General features: G+C 41.5%; 1 protein-coding gene across 4 annotated transcripts in view; it reads right to left on the reverse strand.

Moving 5' to 3' along the window:
* SPATS2L (spermatogenesis associated serine rich 2 like) overlaps positions 1-22,724 on the reverse strand; it is a 148,118-nt gene that overhangs the window by 103,585 nt on the left and 21,809 nt on the right. The gene's annotated exons all lie outside the window — the stretch shown is intronic.

Raw genomic sequence — 22,724 nt, forward strand, 5'->3', positions numbered from 1 at the left:
TTCCCCTGGATGGTTCATGAGAATATTAGAACATGAACCTGTAGCAGAAATGTTTGGCAAGTGACAGAACATTAGCTGCCTGACATGAGGGCAGTTTCCCGGTCTCAGTGGTTAAGCAAGTTTCTCCCAGACTCTGTGTGCTTGGGTGCCTTCAGCTATGAAGTCAAACTGATTATCCTTGTCACCTTTCAAAGATGACATCCACAATGCACTTGGGACAAGTACTGCTCTTGTACATATACTGATGTTCTAAAATTAACTACAAAAACCTTAAAACCCAGTGCTGGTTCACAGTTAACATTATCATGTCAGCTTGAATGTAAACGGACCTAGACCAAGTCCCATGCAAAATGGGAATAAAGTTTCCCTATTCTCATTATAGAAAATACATCCTGTGCTTTAAAATTTAGCCAGGGTATATTAAAGTATGGAAAAAGTAGCGTGGTTTGGATTGGCTTTTCACATCCTGTTTAAACTAAGAAAAGAGGCATTTAATTAAAAAAAAAAAGTCACATCAGTTACATAGTGGCTTTTCCCTCTTTCTAGGTTTTTCAAAAGTCAGAAATTGCTGGTCTCTGCAACTGCTTACCTGTCTCCAAAGAAAGTGAGAGGTTGAGCGGAGTGTTGGAGCCTGCGAACCATGGCTTTGGCTTCATTTCTAAGAGGCCTCACTTAGCCAGCAATGCTAAAGAGAGCAACAGAGCCCAAAGCATAATTCCATAGATATTGCCAATGAAATGGCCATCAGAAATAGTGCTAGGCTATCCCAGTGAGGCAGATTAGAAGGGTAAATACACGTACAAAAAACCTGGCCATAAGATAAAAGTGAATGGAACAACATTTGACGTCTGTGGAGAAGGTTGGCGGAGGATGTTATCGTTTTTGAGAACACGTGCAGGTAGAATTTTATACAATTCTAACCATAAACAAGATTCTAGCAAACAATAATTCTATGATCCTTAAGGCATTATTAAATATTTACCAACCTGTTTTCAGATTTTAATTTCCCATTAAGTATAATTGATAACAAGCTTATCATTCATTTGCATAATTCCATTTCCGCACCATTTCTTATTCAGAGCATGACATCATGGAGTCAGAGGATAGAAACTGTTTCTATACTTTGGGAGGAAAAAAAGCAATGTTTGTGATAACCCAATTTCTTTCCTTCTTTCTAAGCTAAACACTTATAATTCTTAACACATGTTTTTTCTTGGAAGCATTTTTACTTCTGGCTGTATGTAAAATGTGAGAATTTTCTATCTTAGAAAATGGCACCAGTTCATCTCATATGATGTTCCCATTGTATGTTCATTGCCAGTGAGCAATCTGTTTAGAGCCATCCATATTATTACTATAAATAGAACTGCATAATGTGCTTTATGGGTGTTTATCATTTTCACTTTCAGAATTATGTTATTTAAGCTTTGATCAGAAAGGTTATCACATAAAAATATCCAATGACATTTAGATAAGCTTTTTGGTATGAGATTCAATACACTTTGTAGATACAAATAATACTTATTTACCAATAGTGGACTGACTACTATTAGTAAGTCAAAACCACAGATGTAAATATGCTGCTAGTGTTGGGATTAGGCCTGTAAACAAATATAATTCATGAATTGTATTAATAATTCAATCAACCATCACAGAGACATTTCTCAGTCAAGTTGTAATATCTTAACATTCACATTTTTAAGTGTTTTTTAAAAAATAGGTTTTTATTGATTTCAGAGAGAGGAAGAGAGAGGGAGAGAGAGATAGAAACATCAATAATAAGAGAGAATCACTGATGGGCCGCTTCCTGCATGACCCCTCCTGGGGATTGAGCCTGCAACTCGGACATGTGCCCTGACCTGGAATCGAACCGTGACCTCCAGGTTCATGGGTCGACGCTCAACCACTTAGCCACACTGGCCGGGCTAAGTGTGTTTCATAGGTGCACGCACAGTACTCTCAATCTCTAAAGCGTATCCAATAAGATCCAGTGATCTAATCTTCACCTTCTAGGTCTAAGGATCTTGTAAAATAGCAGAGTATTGAAGTCAGAGACGGTTTAAGATTTTCTGAATTCTATTGTTTATCACATGCAAATGTGTTTGCTTCACTATTAAAAAGGCAGGGATGTGAGCATGTGTGTATACATACAAAAACACATACATGTATAAAAACATTCACACACAATGTAACGTGGACTACAAGGAGAACTCAATTCAGAATTAAACTTTTCAGTTTCTAGTCCTACTTCCAGCAGCTCAAATATTTCACGTTCTCTGAGCTCCAGGTTCACCATTCGTAAAGCAGCTGTGCAGAATAAGTGTGTGCGGAAACCTTTGTAAACAGCGAGATACAAGGACTACACATACACCAGGGTTGTGTGTGTGGTGTGTGCGAGCGCCTGCGCATGCGATCACCCCGGCTCAACCCATTCACATGCACATGTAAATGAACAAAGGTTGTTTTCTTCATCTCTCTCACAGACATGAGATCTTTAAAAAAAAAAAAAAGGTTACTTTTAAGTCTAAATGAATAAAAGTAAAGTCAAAAAGAATCATTTCGCATTAGAGGAAATATTGGGGAGCCCAGCTGTCCTGTTCAGGGGCTATCTCTGGGGTCAGGGCCAACTGTGCCTATTGTACACAGCTTTTTTTTCTACCTTAGAAACCAGTTTTCCCAGAAGAGCCAAGGTTTTCCACGGGCAGTTTCCATAGCACTGCTGAAGCGGCTCTGGCATTGAAGGGGATGGGAGGGAGGGCGATGGCAGGGCAACCAGGAGACATGAAAGGGATCCTGAAAAGGACAGGATGGAGGAAGGGCAGCCTTTTATGTCTACTGGAAACTTGTTTGTCAAGTTCTTGTAAGTCAGGGGTTGTACGCATATCCAACCATACTTTATTACGATTTTTTAAAAAGTCATTCACAGCTGACATTTCCTAAATGTCATGTTTAGCTACAAAGCACAACCCTGGCAAGACGTCAAGGGTACTGCCTTTGTTGCTAAAATCTGGTTTGTTTGGTCACAGCAAAGAACAAACTCACGGCTATTTTCTCTTAAGTTGAAAAATATTTTCTCATGTATCCCAGAAAGTGCTTTAAAATACATCTACGGACAGTTAAAAACGACTTGTTTTTTCTACAAACAACCCCCACCTCTCCAAATGGAAAGAAAGGACATTAACAAGAAGCCTTGGCAGTAGCTAGTTTCCTACGCTGGTGAGGACTTCAGGGGCACGAGACTGAAGCAGGTAAGCAAGGTGGAGATGGCCCAATGTGGCTTTTAAATTAATTAATTAATTAACCTATTTATATTATTTATTTTTCAATTTATCCTTATTGTTGAAAGTATTACAGATGTCCCCCCTTTTTATGAGGGCTACACTGTGCAAGACCTTGGCTCCATTTCCAAGGTCACTGAGGCTGAAGCTAAAGTCATCTCACTGTTCAAAGACCATCAACATCCTTTCCTCTTAAGAACAAACAGCCTTCACTAAAATTCATGGTCTTGGCCAATGGATCTTTTCCTCTTTGGGATCAAAGAGAGGGTCTGAGCTAATAATTCACATTGTTAAAATTAGGGACATAGGCAAATAGTTACTCATGGTTAGCTAAGCAAAGGTTTGCTCCACCATGCCTTTCCCGAAGTGACTCCTCTCAAAAACAAACTCCCTGGGCCAATGTTTAACTCCAGGAAGCCTGCACTGACATCAAGGGGTACATTTTCAATGTCCTCAGCCACAGAAAATGTGGAGTGGGTGTCTCTGCTGAAGGCCCACTTCGAAATTTGGGGAAGGGTCTCTTCTCGCCAAAAAGAAGACCAGACTTTGGCCAAGACAATGTACAAGCTGTAGTTTCCTACAACAGGGTGGCAATTTTCTTTTTTAGACTGTGGCACGGTACTTGTAAAAGTCACTGTTTCAGTAAGAGATGATTATGTGTTTACTTCTCAAGAACAATGTGTCTGAGTGGGAAATACCTTCGGAGTTATTTTTTAGGGATCGGCTAAAGAGGGGAGGTGGCAAGACAAAGGGTGTTTAGATTAAAAGTCTGGGGATCTGGGGTATCACAGCTCTTGGAGCTGTGGGTGGTGAAGGGTTACAAGAAGGTGAGAAGATCCAGGGTCTTCCCACACCCCTGTGCTCTCACTTTCCCCTTTAAGGGTAGTGAATTCTTTTGAAAAAGGAGAGGGTTATTTTCACAACAGGCAGTGAGGAATAGCTAAGCAGATGCGTGTGGGTTGTTCTGGCCCTTGATTAGCAGACAAGAAATGATACTGCCTTTCCGTTCCACCAAATATATCCATCGAAACACGCATAAGGGACCTCCACTTGAGTTGCACAATCAAGATCCCAAGTTTCAATGCAGCAACCATCCTGTTTTAGAAAAGTTTAAATGGAGCCAAATTCCTATTTGCAGAACTGGTCTCAGATGTGGTTAACAAATTACAATGGACTTTTTCATCCCCTCTTCTTTGTTCCTCTGGGTTGAGAAATCCAAAATCAAGGTATTCCGAAAATGTCTCTGGGTCTTGATCCAGGGAGTACTTGATAGAGGCCAGATGGAATTCTCACAGCAAAGCAGAGGACACAGCCCGACAGTGCCCTGCCCTGAACAAGAAGGCGCCCAAGCCTTTTAAAGACCGCTCCTGTCTTGTCCGACATGTAGTTGCTCTGGTCAAAGCGGCTAAGTTTTCTGACAGCTAAAATTGGAATGTGGCTTTGAGCATACGCTCAAAAGCTCACTGTGCGGCTATGTTTGTGTGTCTATGTGGGTGTTCCCCCTCCCCCGCTTTTTTCAGTGTTTCTTTTTCCTTCTAGAAGCAGGTTTTTGTGTGCTGTTAATCCTCTTGGAATGTAGCTCTTATCACCACCTAGAAGAATTCATTACCCTTTCGCCCTCACTGCTCCCCAGGCCCGTGAGACTAAGGAACAAGAGCTCAATTGTCTGGGGAGCTGCCCTGAGTTCAGGTGCACTGGCATCGAGTTACGGTGCACCCGACATTCCCTACAATCAAAAGGCAAGGGGAGAAATTAATCCTGCTTCCCTCTCCAAGGGAGTGGGAGAGAAAGGCCTCTGGGAACAGAGGCTCAGGCCCCCTGCCATTAAATCTAGCTCTTCTAAAGCCAAGGATTTAAGAAAGGAAAGAAAGGAGCAGGTTCACAAGCTACGTCTGCACAAGCCCAGAGCAGCTGATCAATACAGAGGGAAAAACTAGTTAAAGCAGTTATTTGGAATGATGTTGGCGAGAAAGATGTTTTGTTTGCCTTTTTTCTTAACTTCTGTGGGTTATACAGTGACTTCAAAGCCAAAATGTTTTATGCTTTATGTAAAGCTTGCAAAACTCACTTTATGTCAAGTGTACACCCTTTTCTATCGTCCCTAGGTCATCAGTTTTGCTCACACAAGGAAGCAAACTCAGAATACAAATGCAGCATGCACTGGGTTGGAAACCAGGAGGCATTGTCCCGTCGTCTGCGCATTAACAAAAAGTGCGGGACACAGGAACGCATCGGTCTCTGGTTCTTTCTTCAAGCACAGAGACGTGAAACTGAGATGGACACTGACATGGGAAACTACCCAAACTGGAAAAGCAGCCAAACAGATAGGAGAAGAGATGTAACAACATTCTTAGAATCCATTAAAGGCAATAGAAAGCAACCACTAATTGAATGATGCTGAACTAGACCTACCCTCTTCAAGAACTATGTCAATGGGCAGGAATTTACAACCAAATTCCTCAGCTATTTCTAGAATCCAATACTTCCTGAATGAAGTCCACAGGACCACCTTACGCTAAGGCCTACATTATTGTTAGCTATGCTTTCACAAGGCCGAACTGCAGTTGCATCAAAGTAAAAACTCAATTCATAATCCCTCACTGGAGGGGTTGGGGTAAGTGAATACAAACATTTTACTGCTTCATCGTTTATCTTAAGGCTTTGTAACTCAGCCGTCAATTCTGAATACAATATTAGTGAATCCCTTTGGTAACAATTATGCAGGTCCACACCAGGAATAATGCAGTATTAACTAAAACGTATCCGGTGTTGGAGAAAAGTTACTGATGGGCTAATATATTTATTTTTTAATGAAAAATTTTAGTTCTTGACAAAATAAAATATGTACCATTCATTTCATTTTAATTTCTCAGGACTTTGAAAAACATCTTGCCTTCAAATGTTTTTACTGCAAACATGTTGCTGTAGTCAAAAATCCTCTACCATAGTTTATCTACTTAGCAAACATTTATTCCTCTGCATTCCCGGTCTGCACACACTCGGAGGAAAAGTGTCTATTGCTATTTAGCACATCTAAGAACACAAACACCGAGAGCGATGTTGGGCACTTCCTCCCCGCAAGTGCTCCGCTACTGAAAAAACATACAAATCTGCCTCTCTCTGGGAGTTCCCATTGATTTCCACCCATCGATTTCAGAGCAGAGCATTTCATTTTTAAAACACTTTCATAAACATGATTGTGAACTATGTTTGAGGCTAATTTTTGGAGTTATCGCAAAACCTGAGATTTGTTTCTCAGAAGGTTCTTGGCAGTGACTGAACATATGGTGTGTTCTTTGCTAAGGGTAACTCCTCACACATGAGAACTGACACTTCCTTAACCCATTCTCTGTACTGCTTAAAGCCAAGGTCCTCAACATTCTCCCTCCCTCACCCCCAATAAATAAAATAAAAAATAAAATTAGCTGCACTCAGCCTTGGTCAGACATTGGACTTTAGGTCCACATTAGAACCTTGTATTAAGAGAGGTGAAAAAAATAGAGTTGCTTTTCCTTTCTAGGCTGTTAACATTCTGGAGGGAGGGGACAGTGGTTAACAGATATGCTAATCTCAGTCTCCTTCCAAAACCCACTAAGAGGGCGAGAAGAAATAAAAAGGTGTAAGACCAAAAGGACAACAAATGGGAGAGGGGACAAAAATGGCTGAGACATCACACAACGATTCTTAAAGAGCAAAAGCAAACAGACTGAGACTTAAGGGCTCACAGACTCGAATACAAAGGAGAAGCCAGCCAGCTGGCCCACTCAAAACCCCAGGAAGATTGGGGGTGACAGATCCATCCCACTCAGAGTAGCCAGGCAACTATCCTTCCCCAGCCCGGTGGGACATGGGTGGTTTACTCTCTAGAGAAACTGAGAAATTGAACCCAAGAGGCTGGAGACTTCAGGCATTATGAACAGTCTGGGGTGCTAGGCAGAAAACAAAGGGCTTAGGAGGAAATCTGGACACCGACAGTGGGGCCTCCAGCCCTTCTTCCACTCAACAGCTTAGCTGGTGGCACCTCAGGAGAAGAAGATTCTGTTCATGGGATATTGAGAGGCCTCTATAGGAAGACCTATGTACACTGACATTTGGGGAGGGGGTAAGTTTGATTTGTTAAAAGGAATGAATTCCTATCCAACACTGGCAATGGACAGGAAGCCAGAGGATAACCAGCAGTCTAGTGGCTGCAGTCATTACTTCCCCTGACCTGGGCATCAGGAACCTTGGGTGTAGGTCCTGCTTGTGCACTGACTGTTCACGTGGCCTCTGAGTTACTTTTCCTTTCTAGGCCTTGGTTTCCACATTTATAAAATGCAGGGTAACAGTCCTAGGATCCCGTTATTCTGAGATGCTCACTCTTCCCAGCAGGTCTAAAATGACAGTTAGAGAGAGTGTCAGGGGTCTCTGCCATGGTACCATCTGCAGCCTGAGGCTTCGCTAACTTCTCCCGGGTCCTTGCTGTTTCCACAGCAGGTGGCTGCCATTCTTAGATGTGATGTAATGACGCCATTCTTCCAAAAATGCTGTTTTCAACAAACTTCCACCCCAAGTACAGGACAGCACCCAGAGGCACTTACGATATGCTGATATCGACTCTCCATTTTCCCACATAACAAAGTAAAAGCATTGTCAGGTGGAGCCAACCACAAGCTCAACTTCACTTTCACATTTTTAATTTTTTCTTAATGATAAACTCGGGAGAACAAAAAAGAGTGAGAAACTCAACACTCTTCTTTAAGGTCAACTTTGAAAACAGTAATTGTTAACATTTCCTGAACACTTGGACTAGGCCAGAAGTTATACATGCCTTTTCTCATCAGATTCTCACATACTCCCGTTTTACAAATGAGGAAACTGAGGCTCAAAGAGCTTAAGCAGTGTGCATGGCGGGGCCAGCGGCAGACCTAGATCTCGCTCACTGCAGAGCCCAGCCAGCCAGTCCCCCAGCCACAGCCAGAGGCTTTCTGCAGCCCATCCTCCAATGGTGCTTCCTGTGGCTTCCAAGGACTGACACGATTGGGCCTTCTGCTGGAAAGCCAGGAGGCAATCTCAAAAATCAATACTGGCTCCTGCAAGAAGCAGCGTTGCCCAAAGCTAATTGAAAGCCATCTGAACATTTTCAGAACTGTGGCCACAATCATCTGTCTTGTTGCAGAGCATGTCCCAACATGCTACTGCAGTAAATCACTTCAAAATCACTTCTCCATGTTCACTCATACAAAACAGACCACCACACAGTATTTTTTGTTATTTCCCTGTAGCTCCTCCGTCTAAACTCAGGGCACTTGGCATTATGCTTACGTAACAGGCGGCTTGCTGACATTACTATTTTCAAGCACCACTTTTTCAGGGTTTATTACAAGTTGTTTTAAATTTCATTTAGTTCTAACTTGTTACACAACTTTGTGTTTGGAAACAACGTCCTCTGCAGCATCAACAAGCTAGACTGGAAAATATAGTTGTTTAGGGTTTAAAAAAATTGTTGGGAAACTTTTATTCTACCCTTCTAGACAGCCATATATAGAATGGCCATGAGAAAGAGAAGTTATATGGCTTATTGCAATAATTAACTTGGAAAACTAAAAGTATACATTTTGATATCTAATCTGGATTAATGGTATGGGCTTGAGACTTCAATTTAATTTACCATAAATGAATCCAATGACCAAATCACTGTTTAGTGTAACACTGCAAACCAACCACTCATTTGCCTCATTACTAGTGACTATAATAACTTGGAAAATAAACTGGCAAACTTAGTGGGGTGATGGATATTTGTGATTTGATCGTCTAGTATCTATCCACACCCACTTCTCCAGGCCACGAAAGCTCTCTTTTGCTTTGGAGGTCCCAGGAAGCCACCTCCAGAGTGGGTCTAGGGTGGGGTGTGTGACCCAGGATGCAACCATCAGTATATCACTCCACGTGTCTCAGTTATGGGTTCCACGCAGCTCCAAACGGGCAATCAGGCCAGGGAGAAGCAACTCTGGGGCTCTGACTGTTAGGAAACTGGACTTTCTTTTTGCTAGGTTTGAATAAAGGGGGTGATGGGACTAAAGGGCCTCAGCCATCTTGTGAACACGTGGACCTCAGAAAGGGCCAACCTAGAGGAACACAGAGGAAGCAGTCAAGAAATGTACAACCCAGTCAACTCCCACTGAAGAGGGTTCCCGAAATCCCACCTAATGATTTCTCTGTTGATCCATAACTGCAAGGGAGCTGGGAAATGCGGTCTTCTGGCCGGGCACACTGCCCCCTTGAATAAAATCAGAGTGTTACTAAGGGAGAAGGAAAGGACGGGTACTGGGCGGGCGATTATTAGTCTCTTCTGTGGCCTGTTGCGTTAGGTTTTCCGTGCAGAAACAGAAAGCAGAAAGATATATATGTGAAGGAGTTATTACATATTTCAGGGCCTATAAATAGGATATCAAGCTAAAACACACAAATAATTGATTTGTAAAATCTTTCATTAAGGTAACCTGATTTTTCTTTTATAGTAAATTCACTTGAAATTATTATTCAATTTTAAAATATGGGATCTATGATTAAAAATGCAGGACTGGCAAGCACGCACAGCAGCCCAACTTGGCATATTCAGCGAAGATGCTGAAAAAAATGTTGCCGAAAGTGTTAAATATCCTAATTTCTTCCTAAATTATAGAGATAAATCATACTCCATATTTATGAGTCCACTGTCTCAGGACAGGAATTTTTCTGCTTCACATTATGCCTCAGACTTCTATAGGTTAGGTTAGAAATGATTATAAATGCAGGTATCTTTGAACTGACATTTAGCTCTCAGGGGATAGCTTTAAAACTGGAGATTAATGGAAATAGCTGCTTTTAAGAATTTTTTTCACTCGTCACGAAGGCACATCATACGTTACAGGATATAGAGAATGCCAAAATGAGGCTCTCTCTGAAATTACTTAGTGTGGCATGAGAAATGGGAGGCAAACAAGAAAACAGTGGCCTGTTGGACCAAGAGAGGTAAGAAGCAGGGGAGTCACAGGGCTGGATTGTTAACAGACACTCTGCCTTCAGCCTTGAGTTATGTAGGCAACAACCAACGGCCTTTTTAGATAACTTTCATTCAACTTCAGAGCCAGAAGGAAGCTTGAAAATCACTGAATTCGACCCCCTTTTTTTGCCGAGGAGAAAAATTCAGACCTAGAAGACTGGGTCACCTCTCTAATGTTCTACAAGTTCATGGAAGAACCAGGGTCAAAGTGTGGGCTTCCTAACTCATGACGCAATACTCTTTCCACTAATTTCCATTCCAAAGTTACAGAATTAAGAAGCTGGTCTACCAGATGTGTATTATCCTTTACTTCTATGTTTACTGTAAATTCATTCTGAAATTATATTTTCAAAGGTAGGAGAAATTAACTGTAATACCATGACATCTGCCAAGAGTGATTAATGAGAAAAGACACATGATATCCTGTTTCACTGAACTAAACTGGGTGCAGAGTGTGTAGACAGACAGAGCCCTCCTTGGTACCTGAGGAAGAGGCTGAGAGGTTGCCGGGGTTTAACATTAACTTTCTAATGGAAGTGAATTCCTTGTCACGGTTTCAACTGCTTGCCACCTACTGTTGAAGTTCCCCTGAAACACGGAGCAGTTCTCAGCCAGGTGCCACCCTCACCATAAGCTCTCCTCCAAAGTTCAAAACTAGGGTAATCAACAAGTGATAGAAAAACGAGACCACGGAAAGGTCTCTCTTTGAAGCAGAAGTTAGAATCGAGGATCATCTTGCAGAGTGGTCGGTTTGAGTGCACTACAAATAATAAGATGTATTCTTCTTGTTAATATACATTCATCACTTGGCAGCTTGTAAATATGAGATGTGCAGGACACATCCCACTCAGCAGTTTCTTTAAGGAAATCCAGACAGGGTGGACCTGGGATTTAGCAGTAGGAACAAACCCCAGAGGTATTCTACACTAAGTTGAGTCCCTTCAGTTTGCAGAGATTAGAAAGAAAGCTAATAATCTCTGCTAAATCAGGTATGAAAGAGCAATTCCTGTTCTGAAATGATGGCACACCAGCCAAAATCTGTTTACAGATATACCCAGCCAAAAAGCATCACACAAGGGCTCCGGTTATCCAGAATCACTCATTCTGATACCGTTTGGCTCATTTTCTTTTTTTAGTAAAAATAAACTTTGTGGGTTCTTTCTTAAATATAAAAGCAGTATTTGTTTAGAGTAGGAAAATTGAAGACAGAGATAAATAAAAAAGGAGAGCATTTGCAATACCCATGACCTTACAACCCAGAGAACCAGTTTAAAAACCTTAAATAGATTTCCAGGTCACTTTCTAAGAATACATCCATAGATTAACAAAAATGTGAGCACACTGTGGATACTTGTTGTTTTTTAACATGATTTTCTTTTCATTATCAATGTTTATCTACATCGCCTATAAGAGCAGGAGAGTATTTCATATTTGACTGTAACAAAATATATTTCACTAAACTGTTATAGTACATATAAGCAATTTCCTATTTACCCCTTTATAAACAATGATGTGATTAGTGTCCTTATGGTTAAAACCTTTGCACACATCCTTAATTATTTCCTCAACATAAATTCCTATAAATAAAATTCCTATGACAAAACAGTGAATTCATTTTAAAGGGTTAAAAAATGTATCTATTGCCAAACTACTCTCTACAAAGGTACTCATAGAGTTTAATTTGCCTGAGTCACATGTACATCAATTGTATCGGTCAGTTTAGCACTTCACAGAGAAACTATTTAGGCTCACTTGGGTTGGTCAAGTGCGATAGATGTACTTATATCTATAATTCTGATGAATATTAACTACAGACACCTTAATCAATTAAATGATTTTATACTAGAGCTCCCTAATTATGTACTGCCAGCCATAACTGACTTATACATTCCATGTTGACTCTTTCTTTGGGGTTTGATGCCTTTTTTCCCTCCTCTGTATTAAGTAGTCTTTTTATACACTTAACAATATTCTCAAAAAGATTCTAGATGGTTAGTCCCTGGTAGCATTCTTGTAGTGCTTTGATTACATGCATCAGCTAGAAAATCTATCATGCAAATTATGCTCCCAATTAGATGCCAGAACCAGTTTGCAATTTGACATTTTAGTAAAATAACAGAAACAACATCTGAAGCTCAGGCAAAATCAACAAGTACCTGCAAGACTCAGGACAGGAAGTGGGATGTGTTGTCAGACTGCACATTTTCTTTTAAGCATTTTATTTATTCCACCTGATTCCAGAAAGGACTTAAAGGAGCTTTTCTTTTTAAATGTATTTTCTAAATTGGACATTTTCACATCACTGTGGCTGCCACCTTCTTTCCTAACATAAGGATACTCCTCTATCATGACTGCTTGCTATATTTGGACACTGAGTGACAGGATATTGTTCTTACCCAGAAAAGAGGGAAAAAATAGCTCATTATGATCATGAATCCTGCCTGGAAGACACCCCCAAACACAGTGTCTCAGGGGATGCAATGCCAGTCCCATAAAAAAACAGGAAGAACTCAGTTTCTAGGATGCATTAAAAAAGATCCAAAGAATCACAGATAGTCAGGCCTTTGGGCTATTCACTTCCCCCAAGGGGCTATAAGAACTCAGATCTCCCACATTCTGACTTGAGAGCATTGTGAGACCCGAAAATGCCTAGGACCTGAGAGCAGGGCAAGTGGGCCCAGCATCAGAGGGGAAGGAAGCTTCCCTCTCACCTAGGTCAGCCGCGATGAAACAGCCGTCCTCGGGCCGCCCGTCCTTCGCAGGCTCTTCCTTTCCTTCCCAGGCTCTTCCTTTCCTTCCCAGGTCCCTCTGCCAGCAGCGCCCTCCACGCCTGAGGTCTGGCTCTGGTCTCCAGACCCACATTTGGAAGCATGATGCTTTTTGGTCCGTGGCCTTTCTAAATCATCTTTGGAGTCTTTTTCTACCTTTCTGCCACTGGTCTAAACCTTGCCCCGTATCATTTCTGTTTCAGGGTCGCATGCTGGAAGGACATGGTCCTCGACCCCTTATTACACACTGAGGGACACTTCATGACAGTCCCCAGCATTGGTGAGCAGAGTCTTGGAAGAAAATTAATTTTTTTGTGATTTAGAAAAAAGGGAGAGGGTGTTAAGTGCTACATTAGTGGGGCGAAAGGGAATAAATGTCATTAAAGTACTTGCACGTTACAAGTGTTATGCTGAGATTTGCCCGTTGCTGCCTACTCCCAAATGCTACCATTTTGGAAGAAAGGGATCATTTTCACTGTGAAACCTAAGGTTTTCTGGAATGTCAAGAAAACCTCAAGAAAAGCACTCCACTTTTCATCTGAACCGGCAGTGTATCCAAAGGGCAAGGGCCCACCTCACTTACAGAAAGTACCATGTTGACAGTTAGCCCGGTGTCTTAGCACTTCACAGTTTACCGAGCATTTCAAATAATTATTTTACTTGATCCTCACTCCAATTGAGGAAGGCAGGCGTTTTCATTCCACGCCAGAGATGGGGAAGCCTAGGCTCCCAGAAGTTACACGGCGCACCTGCCACTCAGGCGGCCTGCTCGGGGGCGCGGGCACAGCAGCCTCGCTCAGGTCCAGGCCCTGGCCCCGGCGGCTCTGTGCCCCTCGGCAGCTTGCTTACCTTCACCATGCCTCAGTGCGTCCCCATCATGGCACAAGAACAAGGGACAGGACCGCCCCCCGCCCAGGGCTGCTGCGAGGACTAGTTCAGCATCAGGTCAGTTAGAGAATTAGGAAGCTGGGCGGTCAGCCGGCCCGCGCACAAACACTGAGAAATGTCTGCAGGACTCAGCCCCCGAGCTGAGGCTTGACGCCGGCGAGGTGGCCTTATCGCTACAACTGCGCTGCTCCTATGATTCATCATTTTATCAGCAGAGAAATTAGCTCTTCCTCACAAAAGGAAACCTTGAGCTGCATATAATGACTCAAAGAGGAAGAAAAGGGCGAAAGTTCAAGTGTGGCTTCTTAAAAGGGCCCCATTTATTTTTGCTTCCAGAAAAGTACTGCACGGGATTTAAGTATGTTCAGTCATTTCGGGGCACAGGGAAAGGTGACACTAAATGGAAACTGTGTGTGCGTCCATGGTGACGGTCGGGGTCCGTGTCCCGTCCACGGCCTGGTCCTCGGTGTGGACAATGAAGCACATTGTTCGGTGCTGGACAATGAAGCATGCGAGCCCTGGGGGGGGGGGGGGGGGGGGGAAGGAAGCCTCGCCGGCGACTGTGCAGCGAGTGCCTGGGGAAGCGCAGGCCGCCCGGGAGGAGGCGGCGGGAATCGGCAGAGCAACGGTTTTGAAATTTTAGTTTTTTGTGGCCGTGGGAGCGTAAAAGGCTGAAACGCAGAGCGCGCGGTGTTGGAGGGGTGGGGGGAGAACACCAGGGGCGCTGGAATAAGGGCGAGAAAGCGCCCCTGGGAGCTGGCCGCGGGCCCCCTGGCGCATCTCGGGGCGCCACGTGCCCCGGGCTGAGGCTCCTTCCTGGAAGCTCAGCTCCTTCGGGGGCACGGTGTGGGCTGGAGAGTGCAAAAGTGGGGTGCATGTGAAGGACCCCACGTTCTGAGCTCCGGGCGTTGGCACAGGAGTTACCGCGCAAGAGGCCCCCCCCCCCCCCCCCCCCCCGAACGGGGACGTGCCATCGCTGAAACACAGTTGCGGCTGCTGCGGGCCCAGCTCTGCCTGCGCGAGGTGAAGCGACGCGGGGCACTGTCAAGCTGGTAAGGGGTTTTTATAACAGGGATCTCCTGTCCCACGTGAATGTCTTTCATGCCCCAACAAGGCATGTTTTGCACATTATTAGGAGTCCCTAAGAACTGACGTTACGTTACTGTAAACAGTTTTTTTTAAATACTACTCATAGAAGTTTATAGATACTATACATAAATGCAAAATGGTGGGTTTTAGGTTCTGAATCTATTCTGAAATATCTACTACTTTCCCAGACTGACTAATTAAATATAATTCGCATTAACTGAACTAGGTGTGAACATTGCAATACTCTGCATAGACCATTAAGCATCTCTCATTAAGAAGTTTTTATATTTCTAAACTCTCAGACATTCTAAGGGGGTACTATAGATGAATAATTATTTTTAAAAGAATGTATTAAATGATATCCCTTAAGGGTCTTTAAAAACAGCTCTTAATGGCATAAACAGGAAGCATGCTATAAGGTTATGAAGAATAGTGAAGTAAAAATGATTGTGGCCCATTTCCATAAACATGGAAAAAAGGAAACAAGCTAAAATTATTTCCAGCTTGCTGAGCTGAAATGAACTGCCATGTCATTAGACAAGTGTCTTATTTACTCTTTGCTCCATATACAATAACATCATGTGTTGCTGAGAGTCAGGAGTTCACATTAACATTTTTTAATTTAGGAAAAAGGGGAATTGTAAACCCTAAGGAACGGTTTTCTGGTTGACACAGCTCAGCATGCCTGGAGGGTGATGTGTACTTTGTACCAAATCTTTACTAAACGTTCTGTCCTTGAGATACAAAGATATCGCTCCTGACCCACAGTCAGCGGAGCGTTCGCTTTGAGGTTCTTTTTTTTTCTTTCAGCTTTGACAATAAATTTGTGCTGAGCTGATCTCTTTTGGTCATCTGGTTTCCTATGTGACTGACGGCATACATTTGGGAGACAGCTGCCTGGCTCTGGGAGAGAAGTTGCAGCTTGGAGAAGGGAAGTGAAGCAGAAAGCTCACCCTTGGCCTTGGCACTAGGCGCCAACCAACTGATGTGTTAAAAGCAAAATTCTATGAAGTAGAAACTGATACTGTCAGTATGGTAAGAACTCTGCAAACCTATTTCCATTAAGAAAAGCTGTGATAAGCTGAACATTTTCACTGGATATGCTAACTTCTGGAGTAAATTAAGCCTCCTGGAAAGTTATACCAATTCCTTCTACACTCTTGAGTCCTCAAGTCCTTCTATACCACTGAGTCCTCAATTCCTCCTATACTGCTGAGTCCTCACATCGTTCTAGGTTTTGGTTTCTCCAATCCCGGAGTCCCCATCACAGCGCTCAGCCTGTTGAGGTCCTTTGCAGCCCTTATCACTAGCTATACTTACTGTGTTTACTCACTTGGTTACTTGTTTCGTCATTGTCTGGCTCCCCCACCAGAATATTGGCTCCATGTATTGGAACATCCCAAAGTTTGATACTGATTCTTTGATCAATTAATCTGGCCCAGAGTATATCTGGTCCAACATACAATTCACCAATATACAGATCACAAAAAGATTTGCCTGAATATATTCCTTCATTCAACAGATCCTAATTGAACATCTCTTCTGTACCAGGCAATGGGCACAACATTGGGGAGCTGGGGCGTGGGGGTGATACTGGTGAACAGAACTTACATTCAGACAGTCAGTGGTCTTTTATGGGGCTGGCTGAATATATCATGTACTATCTTGCTAAATGTTTGAGCATACCACAAAGAAAGAAGAAAAGAGGACATCAGCTCATTAATCAGAGATCAAGCTCGTAGAGTACAAAGCCTACTCCTTTGATTTCATCTCCCTAACACTTTGTTGCTCTAGGTAAGCAACACATGCCTCTTAATTGGCTGCCAGAGCCCTCTTCAAGCTCTCTTTTCAGAAAGCTTTGCAAAAGTCTTGTAAACAATTTTGCTATTCCAGAAAACGTTAATGCTCAAGGTACCCCTTTAAGTAAAAGGAAAATTCTTTTGAGGTTTTTTTTTTCCTCAGTAACAAGGAATGCAATTAGGCCTTTACTTGGCATTTTGTCAGTTTTCAGAGCTAAGAGATCTCAGGGTTAGGAGAACAAAGCTACCAAGGCGTTTTTGCTATTGACTATGGCGGGCTCCAAGTTCAAGGGTTAAAGCCTGAAAAAAGTTTTACCCCTTTACTTTAATTTCCCATGTAAGTAACTTCCGAATACCAAGGCTTACAGGACCCAGAATGCAAAATCCCTTCCATTACTCTACTGAAATATTATGTATGCTGTGATTTATTGCTAATGCTGGTCTTTCAAAGTGTTAGTCAAGACATCTGCAAACCTTTGGACAACAGCTGCCAATATAAGTTTAGCATTTCATGGGTCAGCGCTTAAAATATGACAAATAATAAATCATCCTTGTAATCAGGGTAAGGCACTAGGTTAGTAATGTATTGAGAAATGGTTAAAAAAAAAAAAAGTATGAACTGTAGATTACGTTGTAACTCAGCACTTTGGAAAATGGAGGCAAAGCAAAATAATGATTGCTATTACCGTATCTCCTCCTTCTGTGGTACACCTGCTCTCAGGGGCTGCACCGATTGCTATTACCATATCTCCTCCTTCTGTGGTACCCCTGCTCTAAGGGGCTGCGCCGCAAAAAGAAAATTTCACTGTGTATTAATGATGTAGAATTTGATGACTTCGTGTGTATATGTGCTTTAAAAACAAATAACTTCCACACTCTTTATAGCTTTATAGTGAATAATGCGGAGGGACAATAGTCTATTTAGGATTTGTCAGGGCAACACTAGAAAGCATTGCTTTTAATTTGTTTGGAAGATATTCATCGATTTTTCAGGCATATAAACATTTTCATTCTTGAACTATTACACATGATTGCTTGAGTCCTGGTAGAACAAATGCTACATATCAGATATCCATTTGGTGTGAGGAACAACTGTATACATCTGTTTAGGAATGGCTGCGACATATTCAAATATTCTCTAATAGGCTCACTAGAGAAAAAAATAAGATCCTTTAAGAGTGGATGACTTGCCTGTGGTGTGCAAATCTGACGTGCCTCCCCCGCTATCTTCCCACTTTGGCAAACATTTTCAGGTCTACTGACTGCTGGTTGAGCACCTTCCCCATGCAAGCCATTACGCATGTGACATCTAGCACTTCCTATTACTCCTGCCTTGGCAAATCCTACCTGATGGTATTAAACTTTTCTTTTTTAACATACAAAACCCTTAGTTAAAAGAGTATCTTACAGAGAATATAAACAGAAAAACAGAGCTATTCTGAGTATGCGTGTATATTTACATATATATCTTTTTTGTTCTCTCTTACTCGCCACTCCAACCCAGTGCCTGGAGAAGTTCTAATAAAGTACAATATATAAATTATTGCCATAATGTTGATATTTGCTAATAAAAAGAAATGAGGACTAAGAGGTGCCTCCTTTCGATACGAAGAGCAAGTTTACCACCTTCTGCACATTTTACCTATTAGCAGGCAGTTGCCTCTGAACTGCATGGCCGTGGTGTTCCACAATGCTCTCATCTTACATGTTTTGAGCCTGTATCCTCAAATATGTTTGGTTATTTGTGTATAATCCATATACATATATTATTATATTAACATGTCATTTACCTTATAAAACATGAAAAAAATAGAGAATAGAATTGATGCAATGTTTTGCTAATCATGATTATCTCAGGACAAATACACACACGATGAGGTTCATGATTAATTAACCATAGTCGGTATAAATCCATATGCCTTCCAGATAATTTAGAGTTTCATGGCCAGCTTCTTGCCAGATCTGATTTAATGGTCACTGTCATTACCTCATAATGTGGCTGACAAAGAGTTCATGCTAGACTTTGTCATTTTCTTGTAGATTGAAATATTAAAATTATCTTCAGTTTATGGGCATTCTCTGCAGAATCTTTTAAAGCATCTGTTTGTGAGGGTTTGTTAAAACTAAAATATAGAATTTGTAAATCTAGTTACCCAGGCATGATATATTTCACACAATAACCAGAGCAGATAAACCAGTGGGGAAGTCACTGTGAAGGGGGGCTTCACCTCCCTCCCTCCAGGTGATGATACCCAACCACCTGACACTTGGACCAGGGATGCCAGTGTCAATACAGTCACCATCCGTTATCATGTTTCATGATAAAATGAATGGAAAGGCAAGTTCTAATCAATTTATTTCTCCCCATAAGCCAATCTCAAGAGCTCCTTGGGGTGCATATGCCACTTTGGAGGCCACTTTGCTAGGCAGCAAGGCAGTAGTTTAATTCTGGAGCCACTTACAATCACAGGACTCGTTAGGCCTAAAACTATGCATGACAAAAACAAACCAGCCCAGGCTGAAAAGACAGTGATAGTGCATTTTTTAAAACTTTTAAAATTATAAACAATAACTCACAACCAGAAAAGCACATAAAACATTAATGTTTGATGTAATATATATTACCCATGTAACTCAGCCCAGTCAAAAAACAGAACATTGCCAGCACCCCCAAAAGCCCTCCAGGTCATTCCTCTTTCCCAGCACACCCTCTCTTAAGAGGTAACCACTATCTTAATTCTTCCAGTAATACATTTCTTGCTTTTCTTTATAGTTTTAGTCACTTATGTATGCACCCCTTAGCAACAGAGTTTAGTTTTGCATGTTTTCACACTTTATATAACTAGATTAAGACTGTTATGTATTCCTTTGCAGCTTCTTCCTTGCAACATTATGTCTGTAAAATACATCTGTTATTATGTGTAGCTTTAGTTTACTCTTTTTTCGCCACTGTATAGTATTCTATCTTATGATTACACCACAATTTATTTAGCCATTCGACTACTAACAGATATTTTGGATGTTTCTAACTTAAGATGAATACAAACAATGCTTCTAAGAACATTTTACACCTATTTATGGATGCACACAAATATACATTTCTCTAAAATGCGTGCAACACACATGCACATGTATGTGTGTATGGGTGAATGGAATTGCTGAGTCCCATCTAACTTAGTTTAAAAAAAACACCTAAGCGAAGGTAATTCTAGTGCAACTCTTGGCAATCAATTTTAATATTAACTAATTCTTATGTAGCCATGAGCTCATTAAGTTACTAGATTTATCTTTCCCCAGACTTTCACGCCTGGCACATTCATTAAATTTGAACTATGATATTAAATACATTTAACTGTGTTCAAAAATACTTTGAAAATTTCCAATGAATTTATTGAAGCCAATTGCCCCAAATCTCCTCCCCCCACATATTTACTTTTTACATATTGTAGTAACATTTTTTCCTTTTAATGATTAGGGCCCATATTATGCCTACTGAAAGAACAAAATGTTCATTCAAAATTTAAAGCAATTTTGCAGCAAAAAGTTTCAAGTTAACATTCATATTGGTGAAGCATGAAAAGCCAAAACTGTTAATTCTGTAGCCAAACTGAGGATTACGAATACAAATAATAAAGATAATTCCAACTTCAGAGTCCCCAATGTTTCATTATAGTCATGAGTGATCTGCAAAGGGACTATATAAATGAGACATATTTAGGTGACAATATTGTGGCACCAGTGAAATCCATTCAGTGGTCTCCCATTGTCTCATTGATAGTAAACTTAATAATGGACATTTATTATAGTGCTTTCTACATATCAGCTCATCTATACAATGCTGTTTTAATCCTCAGAACAACCCTCTGAGGTAGATATGATTATTCTTCCCATTTTCAAAAGGAAAATGAGGCACAGAGAGAGAAAGTAACTTGACCAAGGTCTCATGGCTGTAAGTAGTTGAATTGGGAAGCAGAACCAAGCTTCCTGGTGCCTCAGTTCATACTCTACTGTACTGTCTAGCAACCTGCTAGTTTTGTCATTGTCACTGCCGGCATTGCTGTTATTATTTTGATAACAACAAGAATAGTTCTTTAAGACCAGAGTAAAATGTATGAGCCATAGGAGGGTGGAAATCTATGTACATTTGTTTCCATTTATGAAAATTTTGTGAAAATTATTGTAACCAAGCAGCTCTAATTCTGAGAGAACTAATTAAGAAATGAATTAAGGGATTCAACGGATACCCAAATTAGCCATTAGGGCTCAAAGATCTGGAGTTCTGGTCTAAATCCAGCTTTGGCACTTGCATCCAAAATAAACATGACCAGATAAGTACCACAGCTCACGATTAAAATGGATTTATATGACTTATGCTTCCACATGGGAGAGGCCTCTTCCTAATTGAATTCGGACACCTCTTCAGTTATTGTGAGTGTCATCTGCCATCTCATCACTCTTCCGTAACTGCTGGCATTAGGATTATGCTGAGGGAGAAATCATTTCAATCAGTGATGTCTGCAGAGTGAGCATAAAAGTATAAAAGAAGCGCCTTTGAACTGTAATTAGAAAATTCCTTAAGTGTGCTCATGTGACACACGGTGGAGACTACTACCAACTGGCAAGATGAGTTACAGAACAGACATCCAATGTCACACTGTTCTGGGATAAGCAGCCAGTAAAAGTCGTGTTCCTACATGTGATTAGAGTAATCTTTTGCAGGCCAAAACATTCTTGCTTTCCACCTCTAATATGATTAGTGACAGACAGCTGGAGGCATCTCATTCTCCTGACAAAAATATGATCAGAATTGTTTTCAGTTGGTACATCTCTCCATCAAGCTGTTTGTTGCCTTCCAGCAGAATAATCAGAGTTTCTGATTATTTGTACGTTCCAAGAAAACAGGAATTGATTGTGCCCTTGCGTGTCTGATGGGGAGAAGCCTGCCGGAATGTACATAGTAACTCTTCAGTTGCCAACAGAAAGGAAAACTAAGCTGTGTGTGTGTGTGTTGGGGGTGGGGGCTGACCAGGAGCTTCTATACTAATTCTTCTTGAACAACAAAGAAGAAAGTGTTTTCACAGGGACTCAGATTTCAGATATGAGGAAGTAAAATATTCTGTTCCATTCATGGAAAACAACCACCTCCCACCAACATTAATGGCTCTTTTCAAAAAGTTAGTCATCTTACTAATAAAATTTGAGGGCTACGGAAAAAGAGTCAAGTTTAGATTAAACATTCATGGAAACATACAGGTGCAAAAAGACTTCATTCATTTGGACTACTTCGACTTGGAATTTATAATCCTTTGATAGGTTTGAACCGGAGATGATCTTTTCACAATGATACATGGCTTGCTAAGCAAATTAAACAAGCAAGACTATCAGGGGTGCAGAAATAAAAATATTTCAGGGAAAATACGATGAACCAAAAATAACATGCTTCCTGTCCAGCGAATACTTTTGATGAACACCTTCAAATACTAGTAACTGCTAACAATAATAGGACCACTTAATTGAAAGTCAGTCTTGTACAGTTCACTTTATATACATGAGCTAGAAACACGCTAACAACTCTGCAAGATGGATATAATTAATTATCCCCATCTCAGAGAGGAGGAGGCTGAGGTTTAGAGAAGCAGCTGACATGCAAGGCTGCACAATTCCTAGGCAGCAGAAGCAGCATGCAAAGCCAGCCAAGTGTCTTGCTCAAGCACCTATGTCCTTCCATCCCCACCCAACGCCGAGTGAGCACTGAAGATTGCAAGTCGGACTTCTGGAGTCACTGGAGCAAGCTCTTCAATGAGAGCAACAACAGCAAACGTGGCAATCACCAAGGAGGGAGCGCCAGGCAGTCTGGCTCCAGAGCAGCTACTCTTAA

This window comes from Miniopterus natalensis, chromosome 8, assembly GCF_054644295.1.
Source record: "Miniopterus natalensis isolate mMinNat1 chromosome 8, mMinNat1.hap1, whole genome shotgun sequence".
NCBI lineage: Eukaryota > Metazoa > Chordata > Mammalia > Chiroptera > Miniopteridae > Miniopterus > Miniopterus natalensis.